This window comes from Anastrepha obliqua, chromosome 4, assembly GCF_027943255.1.
Source record: "Anastrepha obliqua isolate idAnaObli1 chromosome 4, idAnaObli1_1.0, whole genome shotgun sequence".
NCBI classification, from domain to species: Eukaryota; Metazoa; Arthropoda; class Insecta; order Diptera; family Tephritidae; genus Anastrepha; species Anastrepha obliqua.
In genome coordinates, this window is record NC_072895.1 from 78,732,128 (window position 1) to 78,753,778 (window position 21,651).

Here is a 21,651-nt window from a genome sequence, read left to right on the forward strand (position 1 = left end):
AACAACAAAGTATCACTTAAATCGGACGATCCGTCCCAGTTGAGTAGTAACTACTACTTATATAAAGCATTACTAACGTATAAAACATATCATTGGCGACGCAAGGAAAAGCTAGCATTCGTTTGTTTTGCCTATTGTTAATAAAAATAATGATACAGTGAGTAATTGACTGTCTACCAGTTCACATCTTCTTACTGTGCCTCTATACTAGCAAAGCGATCAAATTTTGTGTTGTTGTATGTATAGTGCTATTCTAATTTTAATTCGTTTCATTTTACACCCAAAACGTGAAACTTAACTATATAAGTAAACGCAGTGTGATTAAAAAAAAATTATCTACCATATCCTCAGAGCGAGGAGGGAGGGATCATAATTACTTTGCAATTCTCGGGCAAGAGCCCCCATCCAAACGTAAAACCCTTAACCTTAATAATACACGTGACTTTCCTTACCTCAAGAAAAACAACAAACCATTAAACGTCAACCCAACAACTTGCCCAACATTTTTTATTGTGAAAAACAAAGATAACACGAAACCACTAAAACATTTCATATATTTTTACTACAAAAGGCCCTAGAGTCAATCACTACAGAGCAGCCAAACTCAATTTCGTTTACCAGAGATGGAGATCTCCTCGTATTAACAAAAAATAATCAACAAACCACAAAATGTCTTAAAGCTACTAAATTATTAAATTTTTGTGATATTTCAGTGAGCCTTCACCCCACACTCAATATCATAAAAGGTGTGATTTACTCTACTTTTCTATCCACCTTAACTGAAAATGAAATTGTTGAAGGTCTACAAACCAAGGAGCCACAGAATGCAAAAAAAAATACTAAATTTAAAGACGGTAAAGTCATAAACACTCCCTTGCATATTATTATTTTTAATGCATACGAACTACCTGTCGAAGTCAATGTAGCTTGGTTGAAAGTAAAGGTGGAGCCCTATATCTCATCCCCAATGCAATGCAAAAATTGCTATACTTTAGGTCATACATTAGAACATTGTAAATCCGAAAATAAATGCAACGTGTGTTCCTCTACATTTCACGACCCCTCACCATGTATAAAAGTTGAGTGCATTAATTGTAAGCAACAGCATAGATCCAACAACATCAAATGTCCAACATTACAAAAGAGGAAAGATATACTTACCTACAAAACATTAAACAAGTGCTCTTTTCGCGAAGCCACTGAAACAGTTAATCATAATCAAAAAGAATATATTTCCCCACGGGAAAATCTAGAAGAAGCAATACAAAAAAAGGTAAAAAAACCAAAAGAACAGAAAGCATATATGTACTCAAAACAACAACAACAATAATCTCCCAACTATATCCAATTTACCAAATCTCTCCCATACTACTGAAAGCGCAGAAACCACTCAAAGAGCCACTTTTAATCCATCCACTAATCAACAAGAAAACTCTATAATAGAAATACAGAATACAGTTAACCAAGATAACTCATCAAATCACTCTCCTTTACCCAACAATACTATTCCTCTCTCTAACAACTCAAACTACACAAATATTATAGAAAACCATTAAACTACTCAAAACCACATGCTTAATTCATCCACAAGCCAACAAGCAATAAACCCAATAATAAATAGCAACTCTATGAACCTCTCTACAGGGTTTGATTGAAAAGTAATGAGCCTTCCCGCGCGGAGCGTCTGCCAAGCAATCAACCGAATCGGCTGGTGGGGGAAAATGATCGTTGGACCTTCCCCTTCCACAAGAAACCGGTCCCAGTTCGCTGGCAACAGCGGTGCAGTCAACATCGCTCCCCCCGGGAAAGCTGTTTTAAAAGTGTGTTAGAATTTTGCAGTGGCGAAAATGCAGCGATCGTTGGAGCAACGTTACTCGATCAAATTTTGCGTAAAGCTAAACAAAACTAGTACCGAAACCATTGGGCTACTCAAGGAGGCTTACGGGTACCAATCTTTGTCCAGTGCAGCCCAGACCTGTCCCCTTTGGACTTCTTCTTGTTCCCGCGCCTGAAAAGAAAGCTGAAGGGGAGGCGTTTCGACTCCATCCAGGCGATCCAAAAAAACTGTGACAGCCGAATTGAACGCGATTCCGGCGCATGAGTTTAAAAAATGTTTCCTGCAGCGGAAGGACCGCTACCAGCGGTGTATTGACGCTCAAGGGTCCTATTTTGAAGAATATTAGTTGTATAAGCCAAAAGGTTTAATAAAACTGCTTAAAAAAAATAAGACTCATTACTTTTCAATCAAACCCTGTATATCAGACAGCAACAATCTCACTATTCCCAATGTACAAACTACAGATAGCCTCACAGAAATCGATTTACAGCATCTCTTTCCAAACTCAGATACCCCATTCCTGCTTTTGGGCGATTTAAACGCCTGGAGTCCGCTTTGGGGCTCCCCGAACTTTAAGAAAAAAGAAAGAATAATCAGTAACTTCATTCAAAACAGTAATTTGATTTTACTTAACGACAAATCCTCAACACATTTTTCAATAAGGTCCTCACACACTCGCATAGGCCTTAGCATCTGCAATCCTCCCCTCAACAACGCTGCTGCATGGAAAATCTTTGATGAGTCTTACGACAGCGACCACTACCCAATTTCACTGAGCTTATTTAATCACAACACTCTGCCACACACAGATAATACCAAACGCTACAACTTAGAGCTAGCAGATTGGTCCTCCTACCAGACCCTAATAGGTTTTCGCTTTGACAATCTTACACTAAACAGAAACAACAGCAACCAATCAACAGCAATCCTAACAAGGAAAATTAAACTTTGCGCTAATGCATCAATTCCCACTCGTACACCAAACCATCACAGTCGGGTTACTCACTGGTGGAATGAAAATTTATTCTCTCTCAGACACGAAAAAGTGTATCTCTGGAAAACTGCAAAGCGCAACCCCACAAAAGAAAATATTTTAGAATACAAAAAGGCAAATGCCAAATTCAAAAGAGAACGCTTCGTAGAATTTACCAGAGATATAACCACCAAACCCCATCAAGTACTCTTTGGAAGAAGGTTAATATCCTACACGGTAACTTCCCTTCGAACAGAATACATGCCATACAAACATCCGAAATCTCCTCCGCATCCTCTAATGAAGAAATCGGACTTTTCTTCGTCAAAACGTGGTCAGAACTTTCTAAAAACCGAACTTTCTCCAACGAATTTGTCTACAAAAAACATCTTTATATAGGGTGGGCCATGTAAAATTTGCTTTTTGAATCGGCTATAAAAAAAGTAATCAATATTTTTTTAACCTTCGATTTCGTGTTTTAAAGCATCAATCGTCTCTGGATAGTTCGCATAGCATTTGTCCTTAACGGCTCCCCACAAAAAATAGTCCAACGGGCTTAAATCACAGCTCCGAGGCGGCCAATTGATATCGGAATTCGTTCAAAAACGGTAGCCAAAAGTTCGAGTGTAACTTTGGCAGTGTGACAAGTTGCACCGTCCTGTTGAAACCAAATGACGTCCATGTCATCCTCTTCAATTTTTGGAAACAAAAACTCGTTGAGCAGGTCACGGTAACGCTCGCCATTTACTGTAAGCAACCAACCAACCAAAAATGGTCCAATTATTCCACTGCTTGACAATGCACACCAAGCCTTCTCTTTGGGATCGCCACTGTAAAGTGGAAACGGAAATTTCACTTATTTACACTTCGACCGCCGTAGCCGAATGGGTTGGTGCATGACTACCATTGGGGAGTGCGTAGGTTCGCATATCCGTGTATGAAATAGCAAAAGTGGGCTTAATACTGTAGGCCCACCTCCATTTGTGAAACAACATCAAGACGCACGCCACAAATAGGATGAAATAAACTTTTATCATTACTTATTATTTTTTATTGAACTTTTAACTCCTAATTCCGCCACCGGACACCCTGTACATTACTTGATCTCATTTCCGTAACAGAAAATAATTTATTTTATTAAATTGAAGTTATTATAAGGGAAGCAATCTAAATTTGTTAAATTTTGTATAACCCACCAACGGATTTGTAAAAAAATGAAAATAAATACATACATACACAACTTTAATCATATACATGCATAGGTCTGTGGATATGTATCTACATTAGTCAACATAATTACATTTTTGCTTCTAATGAGTTTTTCTATGATGGAAATATCCTAAGTTTAGTTTGTAAACAATTATAAAACATAAATAAGTTTGTAAATACAAAACAACAAGCAGAGTTGAAAAAATCAAAACAGACAGACAGCAGACAACGACTTCTTTGAGTTTTGGTAACACCAAAACAAAAAAAGCTATGATTTGAATTGATATGCTATGAAACAAGCGTTAATAACAGCTACAGCACCAACACTGAATTCAGCCAAAGCAATCGCAACAAAAACAAGAAATACACAACAACATTTTTATATTATGTATGTGAATTTGCGCGCGAATCGCGGTGGAAAGGAAAAGGAATGGGAAAATGTGGGTCAGTGCGATGAAGTGCAGATTTTATAATCGCAAAGAAAAAAAAGCACAAAAAACAGTTACTATGTGGATGCATTTGAGGTAGTAACTATAAAAACAAACGCTTACTGCATTAACTGCACAATAGCAATAACAACAAACGTACATATATATGCACATACACACATATATTTTTATATTAACGTGTAAGTACAGGTAAACCTCGTTAAATATGACGGTGCTTTGTGAAAACTGTCTTGCGGACAAAACAGCAGAGGTTTTGTTACTGTTTAAAAGTTTCTATGGGTTGCCCGCCAAACTAAGAAAATATTTTTCCCCAAGGAGAAATATAACTCCAAAAAAATAATAATAGCACTGGTTTTTTTTTTTTGCGCACCGGATGCTACTAAATTCGGTATTTATTTAAATTTTTTTCGTTTAAATTTGAAATTATTAAATAATTTATCGGTACTCAGGAGATTGGTGCGTAGAGGTACACCGCAAGGTGGAGTCCTCTCACCGTTTTTAGGGAACGCAGTCGTAAATAAACTTCTGTTAATACTGGAATAGGTGGGTTGTAAGGTGCAAGCTTACGCCGGTGATGTTGTTATTGCTGTCTCTGGTAAATTGGTATCCACATTAAGAGACCTAACGCAAAATGCTCTAGATACACTTTCTAGGTGGGCAGAAAAGTGTGGTGTCAACCCAGGCGAGACATAGTTCATATTGTTTATTAGGAAACATATAATCCCTCAGCTAAGTCCAATTATGCTCAAGGGGGAAGCTCTTGTGATTTCGGAAGAAACAAAGTACTTGGGACTAAACATAGATAGGAAATTGACTTCGAAGTCAAACATCTTAGAAAGAATTAGGAAAGCGAACCTAGCTTTTCATGCCTGTAAGAGCGCTTTAGGTAAGACCTGGGAAATTAAATCTAAGGTTGCTCATTGCTTTATACTGCTGTCATCAAACCCATTCTTCTATATGGAAATGTTGTCAGGTGGTGTGCTATGCAGAAAAAAACCTATTCTAATCGATTGAATAAGGTGCAGAGATCAGCGGAATTAGCAATATGTGGCGTCATGAAAACCATGCCATCCATGGCTTTAGGTATCATATTACATCTGCTACCCCTAGATCTCTTCTGCAAATACTCAGCGCCCTGCTCCGCTTTAAGGCTCAGAGCGAGCTCACAATGGAAGACTGTCACACATGGAGATTCAACCATCTTAGACTCCTATACGGATATACTCAGTGATTGTGATTAGCGCCATCCCATTCTCTGCTTCGAAAGAATTTCTCAATGAAAATCCCTTCTTGACTGGAATGGCTTGAAGAAGATTCATCACCCAACACACCCGTTAAGATATCCACGGACGGATCTAAAATGGATACCGGTGTAGGATCAGGGTTATATTGCAAAGAGCTTTTTATCAGTGAACTTCAAACCTTTAAACTACCGGTCACTGTAGTGTTTTTCAGGCGGAAATAAACGCTATTCATGAAGCCTTAAGATGGTTAGAGATTAACAGAATATCTTCACCAGATATCTGCTTCTATCAGACAGCCAAGCTTCCGTACGAGCCCTGGATGCATTCCAAACAACGTCAAGGAGTATCTTACGTTGTCGCCAATCTCTAAATGAGATGGCCAAGCAATATTGTATAACCTTATGCTGGGTTCCAGGCCACAGAGATATACCAGGGAACTGTAGGGCAGACCAACTTGCAACAAAAGGTACTTGTATGCCAAACATAAGTAATTTTATGGAGATACCTCTCGCAAGTTGTAAGCTCCTTATAGGGACGCACTTACCATATCAGTTCTGCAAATCAAAGATGGATTAGCGTTAACACCTGTGAAATTGCTAGGCAAACATGGCCAGGGCTAAATCTGTGGCTGCCCAAGACTATTATAATATTGAGTAGACTTCAAATTAAAACCTTAGTAGGGGCCCTCACAGGACATTGTCTCATAGGAAATCACGCAAGGAGATTAGGCGTTTACATGCATGATTTCTGTCGTAGCTGCAGGAATGAGGAGGAGTTGCAAACAATTCAACACCTTCTACTACTTAATGAATATAGATAATCTATACATTTTAGGTATCAAGAACCTTTTACGCTTTGTCATCAACTCAGGATAGTTCAATATGGAAGGGCAAATGTAGCCCAGCCCCTGCGGCATCGCTGTCTCTATGTGCGATGCGGCTGCCAAACCAAACCTACCCTAACCTAAATAATTTATAACATACTATGGATGTTTTCTGTTTATGAGGAATTTTATTATTTTTCTTTCAGGGGAAGCAAGAAGTGGCTGATTAAAGGTAAATTGCAAACATCTTGTTAAGCGCCGTAGTTCGAATAAAAATAGTAAAAACTAAAAGGATTTAAATTTTTTCATGTTTTCCTTTAAAACAACAACTTTAAACAACGTCTTTTGAAAGACCATTTATTATGGACGAAGTGCCGTTATTAGATAATCAATTCGATGATGTAAAAGACACTTTCCTATACACCTATACACCTCTTTGCTATCCCTATAACGCTCCATTATTCAAAGCAGTGCTAGATTCCTCTTGACACTTTCGGTTCTTCATGCTACTATTTCTTTCACAATTTCATCTTAGCAAACTGATTCGTGATCGTAAGAATTAAGAGGATAGTCTAACGCTACAATGCTATGCCTTGCTAGAAACCTTTTGAAAGACAAGACGGAATGAGCCAGTGTATTGTCTTAACGAAGAGTCTATAAGTAGTCATTTCACAATTTGGGTTTTTTTTTTCTTTTATGAAGTTCTCGGAACAAAACTGTTGGTGAAACTATACTTGTAGTAATAAAATACAACTTCTCTTTGATAACGCTATTAACGCTTTAAATAGCTCGGAGACATACGAGAGCTTCGAAATGGTGCTATAATAACTTCTTACTACTTAAAAAAATGCCGAAATTGATGTTAATTTCCAATCATCAATAAAGTTTCCAGAAGACAATGATTTATTGAAAATCCATTTTAAGAAAGATACAATCTCTAGACAATCTTTTTAAGAAAAATTTAAGGGAGTCCATCCGCATCAGTTTGTATATAAAGTTTTAGCCTAAAAGGCCAAAAATTACCAAAATTTTATGAAATTAATTGATTAGATGAGAACAGAGTTTCTGAAACATCAAAATTAACATCACCTTGGACAAAATTCAATTTGAAAAACTCAGCTAACAAATTAGGTACTTTGGTAGATGTTTTCAGAAATTTTGTACCAAGGCTTACTGCAGATGGCACCCCGGGAAAGATTTTTATATTTAACGCAATGCCAAAGGACCTTATTGCTAAATTTAATATTCGACTTGATTTTAAGCATATAATTACTGAAAAGAAATTCATTTAAATACTTAAGTTGTCTCTAATAGTGCTGAAATTTAGAAAAGAAAATTTTATTACTACTTTTTCTAGGCATTTTATAAAACTTATTTTATAAAACTACCAGTTAAATTACCTTAGCTTAAGTTACTTAGTTACGTTAATCAAAGAAGCTTACACGGCCTCTTTTTATTCAAGGGAGTTAAAAACAATTTTCAGCACACGAGACGTAAGATTTGAGGAAGGAGGAAAAATTATACACAATTCTTTCTACTTTAAGCCCTAATGAGACATGGTGTCTAGGTTAAAGTGGAAAAATGATTGATAAATATTTATAGTGAGATTGCCATTAACAAACACAGGATCAAGAAATCTTCCAAGCTTGTTTACTAAATTGTTAGTTTGAACTAAACCAGGGCTTAAAGAAGTTTGCTAAATGAGCAGATTCATACGTTGTAAAAAAGTGGAAGAAACTCCGTTGAGGAAGAAACTCCGATAATGAAAGAACAACGCATCACCTGTGCATAAAAAAGCTAGATATGTATAGAATTATTTGCAAAATACTAAATTAATATTGGGTAGTCGAAAAAGTCGTTTCGTATTTTGTCAATAGATGTCGTTGGAGTCATCTATCTCCAGTGCTACCAATCACATTGTGTCATATCATATGATGTTAGAAAGGTGACATTTTAGGCTTCATTTAACCAAAAAAACAAAATTAAATTCGGAGAAGTTGAAAAAAAGTTATAGCTGTTCAAAAATGAGTGAAAATAATGAAGAAATTTGCAATATTTTGAAATTTTTGTATAAAAAAGGGAAGAGTGCCACGCAAGCCACCAATGAAATTTGTGAAGTTTACGGAGACGATGCTGTATCAGTTCGTGTAGCACAACAATGGTTCGGCTGGGAAGTTTTGATGCATCCACCATATAGCCCTGACCTGGCACCATCGGACGACCATTTGTTTCGGTCAATGCAGAACTCCCTTAATGGAGTAAAGTTGGCTTTAAGAGAAGCCTGTGAAAATTACTTGCCGCAGTTTTTCGCCGAGAAACCACAAAAGTTTTACACTGATGGAATAATGTCTCTAGAAGAAAAATAGCTAAAGGTGGTCGACCAAAATGGTACATATTTGGTTTAATAAAGTTCATTATAAATATAAAACAAAATGAGTTTAAGTTTGATTAGAAATACGAAAAGACTTTTTCGACTACCCAATATATTTCACCTTGGCTTCCTTCCTGTTCAGTACTTTTTATTGCAATGCAAGGTGCCCATATTTTTATACCATGCTTTCCATCCTCTGATGGAATGTTTTATTGAAAGCCACGAAGTGACACTAACTGCTCATCAACTGTGATGTTCTTGTGTACGACTAGATGATATATAAATTTTCACTGGTTAATCCATTTGTTTTTTAAATGGGTGTTAATTTGTCGTTTACCGTTTTGAAGAGATTAGCAGTTCATAAAACACTGCAAACTCATCAAGAGTCGCAAAATTCGTTGCTCTTACTTTCGTCAGATGGCACTTGCACCATACGATTTATATGCCCCAGCCGTTATTTGTAAACCGATGCATGTGTTCAGCTTCAACGTATCTATGCTGTCCAATTTTGGTCAATTACCTCCAGTCATTGTATGTTCTCATTATATTAATAACAAATCGAAATAGATTTAATATCCGCTACAACAAATGTGGAGGATATCAATTTGATCGATACAATTTGATTTCGAGCGGTTCACACTGCTACAACCATAACAAAAATAGTTTACTAGGCTTCTTTTGTCACATTCATTCTTACTTTTTGACAAGCAAACAGATTGATTTCTAAAGTGTACTATCTTCTACTTACAAATTGTAAATAATTTTGGTTGAAGGTGACCGACCCAGACTCCCTTTTTCATCTCCATTCCTTACATCAAATATGTCATCATCTTCACCATCCGTTACTTGACAAAACTCAAAATCGCTAAGAAACTAATCAAAATACACAGAAAAACCGATAGAAACACATGAGAATTAAAATATGAAGTTGAACTTTACTCTTCTTTGTGCTATTACTCCAAATTATCTGTTTGTTAAAAAAAGATGAGTTTTGAAGAGTCGGTCGAAATATGCTGCCCTGAAATATGCCCTGCTTACCATTTATGTATTTCTGCAGCCCGAGTTAATTTTATTTGGATTATTCTTTCAGATGAGTACACCATAAAATTGATGATTTGGTCTTACAAACAAAACTTAGGAAAGCTCTAAACCCACTTAATCCATTAGTAGTAATAAAATCTGGCTAATAAATACTTCAAAGTTATCTAGGGCAAACTTCTCCACCAATTTCTATGTGCTTTAAATATTGCCCTACAAATAACATTTGCATAGCAGAAAGGCAATCGGAGGCCTACTTATTGCTGTCGGAAACATACGAGTATATACGAGTGAACTTATTTTGCCCACGATAATTATATATTATATAAGGGCTATACTTATATAAAAACATTGAATATTTCGCTAAGAATTCTGTATAAAGTAGGCAATAATTTACCTTAGTGGCTGTAGGTAATTTTCTTGTAAAATACTTATTGCAAGCCCCTACAGGAAAGGAAAGGAATTTCCTTTGTGAGCATAGAGAATATCAACAACTTTCATTAAAGAAACGAGTAGAATGTATGGTACTCAAAACCTTTGCAAAGTTGTGGTTCAAAACAATGACGTCAGGATTAAAAGTAGATATTTTCACCAAATGGCTCTTGTATTAACATTAGTGAGTTCATCAAACTTATATTAATGTTTAAATATGGGAGTATGAAGATTGGAATGCGGTAATACCAAGAGAATAAAACCAGAACTGTACATGCATACGTACGCATATTTCACTGATCCTTCTCCCAACTCTTTATTGTCGTCTATTTACTACTCTATTTTTATGTAAGTTAGACCTAAACCGTTTTAAAGCAGGTATACCTGTACAAGACTGTGTGTTCGTCTAAACAAGTCTGCAGCAGAAAATGGTAAGAAATATGGTAAAAGAGCTTTGGAGCCACAACATACATACAAATACTACACTTGAGTAGTCAACGCCAGCTTGACTAGCAAACGCAAATTAACCACTGGCAGCCACTCATTGAATGTATGCATACCCACATTTGCACATATGTGTATGTATTTACATGCATACGATGTAGCTATGTGCATATCAGAAATATACATACATATGTACTATCGATCAACAGTTGAACGACCTGAGTGGTACACCGGCAGTAAAATTGTCTACCATCGTCAGTGATTCAACGTTAATATTTAATAGTCTACTTTAACATCTGAAATTCAATAGAATAACAATAAAATAATAATACAAAATTTTATGCAACTAAACTGAGCGAAATTGTATCAAAGTTGATGGCTAAATATCTTTTCAAACAGATTCGTTGTTGTTTGCTAAGTATAATTAAATAGCTCAGGTAACCAACAACGTATTGCGGAGGAAGATCGGTCAACTCACCCAATCGGTAGCAAGATTTGCTCACTTTCGCCTCTGTGTACTGGGACTTCAGTTATTGTTCTAGGACAGAGATTTGAAGAGCTTAGTGATATTTCCACAACTCTCAACTTGTGCGCAATTGTGGTCGAAAATTGGATTGACGAATCGACTCTGTCCAGCGGATCAGCGCATGAGCGAATTCAGATATAGCTTTTATAGGGGAAGAATAGAAAAAGCTTATGAAAAATTATTAAAATTAAAATTATTATTAATTCAAATACTAAATATTAATTAAAACTATTTACATATGTAACTTAAGGTGGTTCAATTTATTGCTCTTTTCAGTGGGGAATACTTTAGCGGTACACTTTTTCTTGTTCCCCTGTTTTCTTTCCTTGTTCAGCAAACTCGACGGAAGGGTGTCCTACACAGCTTCTTTGCCTTAGTACGAATAGACATTTCGATCTGTTAGTTTAACTCAAAAGCACGTCCTAGTTTTTGATCCATTTCATTTTCTGCAGTTATATCTCATTGACCTTATCGGTCATAAACGACGGCATACCCAATACATGGCGTAACAGTCACTCAATACCGTTTTACCAAAAATAGGGGTGATACCAGATAATGCAACAACAAAAACGAATGCCTCATACCATGAAAATCTGGGAAAGAGTTATTTACGCTCGCATCAAGGAAGCGGCGCAGGTCAGTGAAAATCAGTTTGGCTTTGTAGCGACAGATCTACGGCAGTTGCAACTCATATCTTACGACATCAGGTGCAACAATCTCGGGCGCAGCGTAAGAATCCACAGGCAGTGTTTATAGAGCTTGAGAAGGCGTTCGATCGAGTTCCAGTTCTAGTGCGAGGTACGGAAAAAAGCATATCCCGTAAAACATTCCAAAGGTGGTGAAAGACATGATTAACACGCAACATCGCAAGTCCAACATGAGAAGTTTTCCTTAAAGGTAGGGGTACATCAGTGCACGGTCCTCATCCCTCTTAATTTCAATCTGTTTATAGATACGCTAACACATCAACTGCAAAATGCGCTATCTTGGACGCTGCTATACGCCGTTGAAGTTGCGCTGTTATCTGGATACTTTACAAAATAAAATGTCACGTGAGCTGGAGTATTAGAATCAAATGGCTTTCGCATAAGCAGAAAGAAAACAGAGCAGTTTACATTCGCATTTCATATTGGTATCAAAGAGGTAGCCACGGCTGAGATCTTCAAATATCTTGGCTCTGTTGGAACCAATGATTGCCCACTAGACCGCGAAGTGACGAACCGCATACAAGTCAGCTGATAAAGCTGGCTGGCAATGTCAGGAGTTCTGTGTGATAAAAAAATGCCGATGAAACTAAAAGACAAAATGTGTAAAACGGTGACCTAACGGCAATGACGTATGCCTCTGAATGCTTGCCGCTGTCCGCTAAGCAGAAGCAAAGAATCCATGTGGCGGAGATGAGAATGCTCCGTTGGGCATCGGGCGTAACAAAACCGGACTAGTTGTCATGTGACTCCAATAATTAAGAAATTGAGGGAAAATCGCTTGCGCTGTATGGGCTCATCCTGAGAAGTTCAGATCAGCATGCAACTAACTCAGCCGCTTCCATAAATGCAACGTCGCAGTTCTTTTAAATCCTGAAAAATTATATGAGAATGCGGTTAACGAAAAGACAACCCAGGACCATGTAACCTGGAGACTGCGTAAGGGGAGGGCCGACCTAACCAGGGGACCATGGCGAAGAAGAAGAAGATATATCATTGACCTTATCATGGAGGGTACCACAAGCCTCTGCATGACAAATAATCTGCTCAGCAAAATAAGTGTTCCATATCGTCAAATTTTGTAAAATAATTGTTTTCGATATTATAAAGGGTTTTCCAATAACAGGTGTTATGAATGAATGGATTGGACTATCGAGAAATGATTAACGATTTATTATGGCCGAAATTGGATGGTATTGATCTGAATAACGTTTATTTTCAACAAGACGGCGCTACGTGCCACACAAGCAACGAAACCATTGATCTTTTACGGGAAAAGATGGCCACCGAGATCTTGTGATTTAACACCTTGTGACTTTGTTCTTTGGGGCCACGTGAAAGAGAAGGACTACGCCAACAGCCCAGGGTCGATTCAAGACCTCAAAGATGGAATTCGTGAGGCTATCGAGGACATAGGGCAGCCACTTTGCAATTCGGTTATGGAAATTTTCATGAAAAGGATATTGTCCTGTAAGCATTAACGGCATACCTTCCTCTTTATAATGAAAGAAATATCCGATCATTTATATTAAAAAATATAATTTTTCTTTGAATATCAAAATAACACCTCTTATTGGAAAACCCTTTATAATATTACTCGGATGTCAAAATGTGTTTAAGTAATACAGCCAAAACGCACCGATTGTCTACTTGTAAATTTTTTTGAAGTCTGCCAGAGTATATAAGTTCTTTGTATTCTATTGAAAAGTGAAAAAATTCAGAAATAATAAAGAAACGCTAGACCCTAAAAACAAAAATTTTAGAAGAGGTAACGGCAAAATGCGGCGAACAAAAAATTAAATCGACGGTCCGACTGAAAAAACTTAAAGCGAAAATATGGATAGATGCATGCCGCTTTTTTTCCGGGTATCAGCTTTTACCATTTGCAAACTCTTACATTAAGGGGGTAGTCGTTGCCAGCAAAACATTTTAATAATGTCTTTTCCCGAGAATAAGCCAAAATACGGAAAGATCTTAAGAAAAGATATATGAAAATGAAACATTATGCGTCTCATTGCCAATTCATACTGAATCCGTTTGTTGTTCTTATAATCTTAATGTACCTACAATTATGTATGCATGTATGTATGCTGTATGCTTAAAGATGCCAAAATTGTCAGAAAGAAGTTTATGATAACTTTAAGAGTTACATATTTATTATTTCTAGGAAATAATAATGCCTGATATGCTTTTAACAAATGGAAACGGCCAATGGACATATGTACATATGTATGTATGCAGTTAAGTGTTTGTAATTGATATACTGTTAGTTCTTAGCTGAATTATAAGCACGTGTTCGAGATCTGCCAGTTGACGAAGTACACATTTACATACACACATACATAACATCCACACATACATACATATAAGACTTAAGAACTATTAGCTTCAGAATAGATGAACTTTATAGGAAAAAAAAAGTAAAAACTAACTGACGGTTTGGAATATTAACGTTGCATCTGAAGCGGGGTTCATGCCTTCCATTTTATTTATTTACAAATTCTACTTATCTTCTTACTTATTTACATAGTGTTGAAGAGTGAAACCCGAGGCGCAGACTGCCAATCGACAGTCGATTTATTTCGTGCATTAAAGTAGCATAAATTGCTGTTGTAAAACGTGCTGAATGCAGACGTACTCACAAAATTCATAGGCGTATAATCACAGTCCCGCGTTAAACCCTGGTTAAGTTCAACTCGGGCTAATCATTTTGAATTGGTTTTATTTTCTTTACTACCTCTTAGTATTATGTTTTCCTCAATTTTCCTTTGGCACAAATCTGTTATATTATAATATACTTTATTTTTTTATTCCTGTCGACTTAGAAAATGAGAATCGCCAGAACTACAGAATAAAGTTATATATTTAATAATATATTATTATATGTACATCTGTGTTTACAATAATAGCAGCGTAACATATTGGAAAATCTTGATTATTTATTTACTTTTTATTTAACACAGCAAAGATAAACCTTATAATTATTAGTGCTACTCACAACAGGTTACAATTTTAATATTGGGTAGTCGAAAAAGTCTTTTCGTATTTCTAATCAAACTTCAACTCATTTTTTTATATTTATAATGAACTTTAATAAACCAAATATGTACCATTTTGGTCGACCACCTTTAGCTATTTTTCTTCTAGAGACATTATTCCATCAGTGTAAAACTTTTGTGGTTTCTCGGCGAAAAACTGCGACAAGTAATTTTCACACGCTTCTCTTGAAGCCAACTTTACTCCGTTAAGAGAGTTCTGCATTGACCGAAACAAATGGTAGTCCGATGGTGCAAGGTCAGGGCTATATAGTGGATGCATCAAAACTTCCCAGCCAAGCTCTCCCAGTTTTTGCCGAGTCATCAAAGATGTGTGTGGCCTAGCGGTGTCCTGATGGAAGACGACGCCCTTTCTGCTGATCAGTTCTGGCCGTTTTTTTTCGATTGCTTGCTTCAATCTCATCAGTTGTTCGCAGTAAAGTGTAGAATCAAACGTTTGAGCAGGCTGGAGCAGCTCATAGTGGATGATTCCTTTCCAATCCCACCAAGCACACAGCATAACCTTTCGAGGCGTCAATCCTGGCTTTGCGACCATTTGTTGAGCTTCACCACCCTTGCACCATGATCTTTTTCGCACAATATTGTCGTATTTGATCCATTTTCGTCTCCTGTTACCATTGTTTCCGAAATGGTTCGATTTCATTTCGTTTCAGCAAAGAATCGCAGATGTTAATTCGGTCCATTCAATTTTTCACAGACAATTCATGTGGTACCCAAACATCGAGCTTCTTTTTGTAACCAGCCTTTTTAAATGGTTCAAAACCGTTTGATGATGAATGTTTAGTGCCTTGGCGATGTCATGGCAGCTTATGTGACGGTCTTGGACAATTTTTTCCATAATTTCATTGACTTTTTCAACGATAGGTCGACCGGAGCGAGGTGCAATTTTCACATTGAAATTTCCAGAACGGAAGCGAGCAAACCTTTGTTCTGCTACACGAACTGATACAGCATCGTCTCCGTAAACTTCACAAATTTCATTGGTGACTTGCGTGGCATTCTTCCCTTCTTTATACAAAAATTTCAAAATATAGCGAATTTCTTCATTATTTTCATTCATTTTTGAACAGCTATAACTTTTTTCAACTTCTCCGAATTTAATTTTTTTTTTTTGGTTAAATGCAGCTTAAAATGTCACCTTTCTAACACCATATGATATGACACAATGTGATTGGTAGCACTGGAGATAGATGACTCCAACGACATCTATTGACAAAATACGAAAAGACTTTTTCGACTACCCAATATTAATATTTACAAAGATACGTTAAGTTTCAAAGAAAAATAAATCAATCTTGGTACTATATCTTTTAAGTTCTCGTCTATATGTGTTTATGCTAGTTATATATACTAAACTTTAGGGAAGAGAGTTCCAAAGTCGAGTCACATGCACCAAGGCCTGTCCTTCTGACCGTAGTGTATTGCATCTAGCAGCGAGAAGTATAGAATTTCTCATTGACGTCGTGGTAGTTATTCTGAGGGTGAGGTACCCAGGTACTTTAGAGTAGTAGATATTTGCAAAAGTAAGACGGATCTGAACTGAAAAAGCTTATCCAAGACATGGAGTAGATTGTGTCAGAAAGATGAGACACGTGGTCTCGTGCCTTAGTCCCGAACATATAACGAGTAATATTATTAAACAATACATTAAGCTCTTGTTTACACTCATAACCACAATTTATAAAGACTTCACAAACCTACAATAATGGCATATGTTTTAACGATTAGGATGCGAATGCGTAGTGGAGTAAAGTAAAGATTGCTGGTAGGTCGTTGATGTATAAAGAAACGAGAAGAGGACCAATAGGTCAAGGCAGGAATGGAGTTCCTGTGCAATTCTAAAACAGATGATATTAGTGGCCTACTACAGACAGCTTGTGACCTATTTTTTAGAAAAGAGGCAATTAACTGTATAGAGGTAGAGGAAAGTCCCAAAAATTTGTCGAGTTTTGTTAATAAGATACTGTGTGGTTAACTGAATCGAATGCCTTTGTGTGGTCAAGTAGGGTAGGAAAAGTTACTTTTTCTTCGTCAATAGACTCACGAATATCTTCGATAACGTCAATCAGTGCAGTTATACAATTATGTCCTTTAATTTGTTATACGTTTTTACAAAAATATCGTTCATAGTTCAGAAACCTAATAGATATTTCAAGCAATAATGTATTGCTTGAGCGAAACAAGGCTGGTATACTTTGAACAAGGAAGAGTACTTGTTAGAAAAATACGTGTGAAATTATGGAAAGTAAAGCTGTAAAAAGCGAATTATAAGAAGTAGGATATGAAAAGTAAAACGCGTGTGATAAAAGGTACACTTTGTATCATTGGAGTTATGGCGATTGAAAGAAGAGTGCGTGTCGGTAGCGAAGTGAAGTGCAGAATAGTGAAGCCACCGGCGAGTCGGTACATGTCGAGAATGGAAGATTCGACACATATTGACGCTTATATCCTAATTGCCGAGCCCTTCTCCTATTTGTGGTGTGCGTCTTGATCTTGTTCCACAAATGGAGGGACCTTTAGTTTCAAGCCGATTCAGATGGATTTTTATGAGGAGCTTTTTTCATTTTGGTGTTTAATGCACGGAGATTCGAGCCTACGCACTTCCGAATGGCCGTCAAGCACCAACTAGTTCGGCTACGACCGTCGGATATATAATATATAATATAATATACAATATATATAATTGTTCATACCACAAAAAATCATATAATTTAAAATATCACACTTCGTACAAAATTTTGAAGAATTATAAAAATTTTCATAAAAATTACAAGTATGTCAGTCAAGTTGGCTCGAAATTCGCGTTGACTTTTGGTGATTTCTTTTTTGTTGAAAAAAAAAACATTTTCATCTAATTTATATTGATTAGGATATCGTAATAATCTTTCATATTTAATAAGTTTAAAAAGTCATTCAATATTTTGAAAATAATTTTTGTTCATTAGTTTCAATATTTCAATAAATTTCCTATAATTTTATTTTGCTAAAAAACCTACTTTATTACCAGCTCGTGATGGGCTTAAATTCAAACCCGGAACTAATTCGACTATGAATAAAATAAATGACGTGGATTTTCATAAACATCTGTTTAAAAAATACAGAACGTAAGCATATTTTCGACTATGATTATGTCCCATAAATTTTAATATCTGCGAGCAGGCCCTCACCCCCGTTGACTCGTTTGCCAGCTGAGACTACAGGAATGTTAGATATTTGCAAGAATTGGATTAGAAATGAGTTTTAAAGAAATAACTCAATCTTTGCTTGCATACATCCGGGCATGTATTCGTTTAGCAGTGTACATCAACCTGCCGAAAATGTTCAATTTAATGATTAAGTGATTCCATGTCAAATGATCCAAGTATTGTTGACACTGTCGCCAATTTTTCTGAAAATTAGTTTGTAAGTTTGTGTACAATAAGAAGCAAAATGAATTTTGAAAAAAACTTAATAATTGTGATATCTATTCAATGTAAAAAACTTTGCTACAGAGTTTTTTGAAATATTTTCTTATATGTGCCTATAAAATAAAAACATTTTCAGAAAAATTTGTAATTTTTTTTCTAAATGGAAGAAAATACCTAACACCGTCAACTAATAAAACAACTTTCAAGAGTCAATAGGAGCATTGAGCCCCTTTAAACGTGCACTTTATAATACGAAAATTCAATGGACCATAAAAATGCATACCCAATATTTTTCTAAAAATTCTGGCTAAAAAGTTTGAAATTTTGTTGATTTTTTTTTATAAGCTTGTACAAAATTTGAATCTAGGATTTAAAAGGTTTTTATAGGAGAATGAAATACATTTTCATAAAAAAAAATTAAAATTAAATATGAAAGAAATAAATTGTCAAAACTTGCCAATCGTGGTAGAAATGTCCGCTACTTTTCGAGGGCTACTGATTTTAGAAACTAATTTTTTGCAACATTGGATTAATACTTCATTCTCGGGTGTTTAATGTGTGCCTGTGGGATTAATTGTAATATATATAATAACTTAAGTTTGATAAGATGAATAATAAATAAGGTTTCTTGCTTTATATCTTAAGTTCAAACGTTAAAGGCGTATCTTGTGTTTTATTGAGCGTCCGAAAATTCTTCTTTGGAGGTACGTTCTGTTAGGTATTAACACTAGAGATTTAAGAAGTATAAACCTATGTTTTTTGCCTACTTGGTCTCAAGTTAAACTTAAACTTATTTCTTTCTTTCTGTTTCGTCAACTCATACAACGTTCACGACCCTCCTACCCTCAAGGGAAAAGTGGAAACGGGACGATGTAAGACAGGGCGAGTCCATCCATGTATTCACAGATGGCTCAAAGCTCGAGGGCAGGGACGGCGGAGATGTATACCCCGAACATTTGGGGATCTCTTTCAGTCTTTGGCTCCCCACTACTGTAGTGCCTTTCAGGCAGAACTTTTGGCATTAATGAACGCTGCGACACTGGCACATTGCAGATGACAGTCGTAGATTTACAATTCTAGGTAGAAAATTTTGTAATTAGTTGGAAGATCTCCGCTCGCAATGGTTTTAGGAGAGATAGAGACAAGTTCTCTACGCGGCATCACAATGAGCTATGAGCCTGAGTGTGTCCCACAGGACAACCGCTTTAACCTAACCTAACCCTTCGACATCTCCTGCAGAAATCGATGACAGCAAAAGTCTAGAATTTTAAGAGGCAAGGCCCGGAGCTCTAATTGCCGTCCAACTGTGACAGAGGTATAAAATCGCTTAGAGGGCTCCGCAGAAGTTCTGGCGCTCCACCTATGAAGGTCATGTTAGAGCTTTGTAGAAAGTTGAGATTTCTTGCTTGTTCAGGGTGGGCGAGCTATTCGACAGCAAGTTAACACTTAACGCCACGAATGGAGAAGGAACCCCTTCCTGTGTTTAGGGTGGAGTTTATAATTTATTTGCAATTAAATGGAAATATATAATTATAAATCTATTAGTACTAAAGTTAACTTAAGCACTCTTTGAAACACCCTATAATGGCCATATTACCATATATATACATAAGTACATATTAAGAAGCACAAAAATACATATTTACATATGTTAGTTATGCCAAGAAGAGACTCAAACGGTAAGGTAATACGTGCACAAGAAGTCATAAATGAAATTAAAAACAAAAATAATTGAAAAACTATGAACACTAACAACAACAACTGACCCAGTTTTCAAGAAGGCAACGAACGACCAAGCCAACTTTAATAGCCCGCCAACCCTCTTACGCCAAAGCTGCCGATCATGCTCAGATGCCATGTAAAGCCAAACACGAAAAAGTACACACGAAACCGATGCCACCGACCATCGAGCTGAGCGACCACAGAAGACAGTTGTGGGGGAAATCCATCAGCTTTGTTGTTGGGGCGAATAAACTGTGTTTTTCAGTAGTTTTTGCAACTAAGACGAAGAAAGGAAATCGCTTAGACTAATGTTTTCTTCTGTTTGATAAAAAGTGGATGGATCTCTAACGAGTATGCACTGGATTTTTCTTGTTGTGGAAAGTAAAGATATCTACAATTCAAATAGTGTCGTCTGTCTATCTTAATACCCCTAAAAAGTGAGCTGATATCTCCATTTGTCAGATGCTGCCTATGAGTTGAACCCAATTGTTTTATTGTATTTAAACTGCAAGTAGTTAAGTGTGTAAAAGTACGTAAGTATATTTCATATGGAACATAAGGCAGCCTTTTGCATTTGCTTACTTTTTTTTTGATAATATTACATACAAGCGACCGAAAGATGGTTTATTTTTTAGGACATAATGTGCGGATATAAAACCATAACGCAAATATCTATTTATATGAACAAAGAAATTTATTTGGTGCGCCTATAAAAGGGGTTAGTCACGGTCGAAGTTCATTTTTCAAATTCGTATTTGAAATGGCAGTTGGTTTATATGTTTATAATTTCTGAATGATATATGAATGTTATGTTTACGCTGGCATACGAGGTGGTCGCATATAAAATCTGTTAACTTGGACCTATATTTAGGTATAAGTACATTTATTTATTTTTTTTTTGTTTATTGGCTAATATATGTATAATTAAAATTATAAATTAATCTAATGTAATCGCACTAGCTATCAGGGTTAATTGCTTAGTTAGATAAGAATTCCCCAAACCTGTCTTCTACCCTGGGCATTATATAAAAGAAGCTTTATCGAAAATCTGTGCTTTTCACTGAAACAGTGCACTAATAGTAATAATAATAATAATAATTTTATTTACCAATTTCTCTCTTAAGTTCTTAAAGTCACAACAAAAATTACAGAAAATCTGTTGTGTGATAGTGCTGAATATAAAATTTGTGTAGAATTCTTCTCTTAATACTTAGTTGAAACCAACAATAAAGAGGACGAACAAAAGCACCAATTTAATAAGGAAATAAGTTTCTTGGGCTGTGGATATTCTAAGAAAAAACAAACTCCAACAATAAATTATGTTTTACTAGTCAAGGCAAATTTTCTGTTCTGCTACGGATTTTGAAACAGCTGCTGGGGTGAGGAAGAAGCCACTCTACTCTACCACCAACTCCA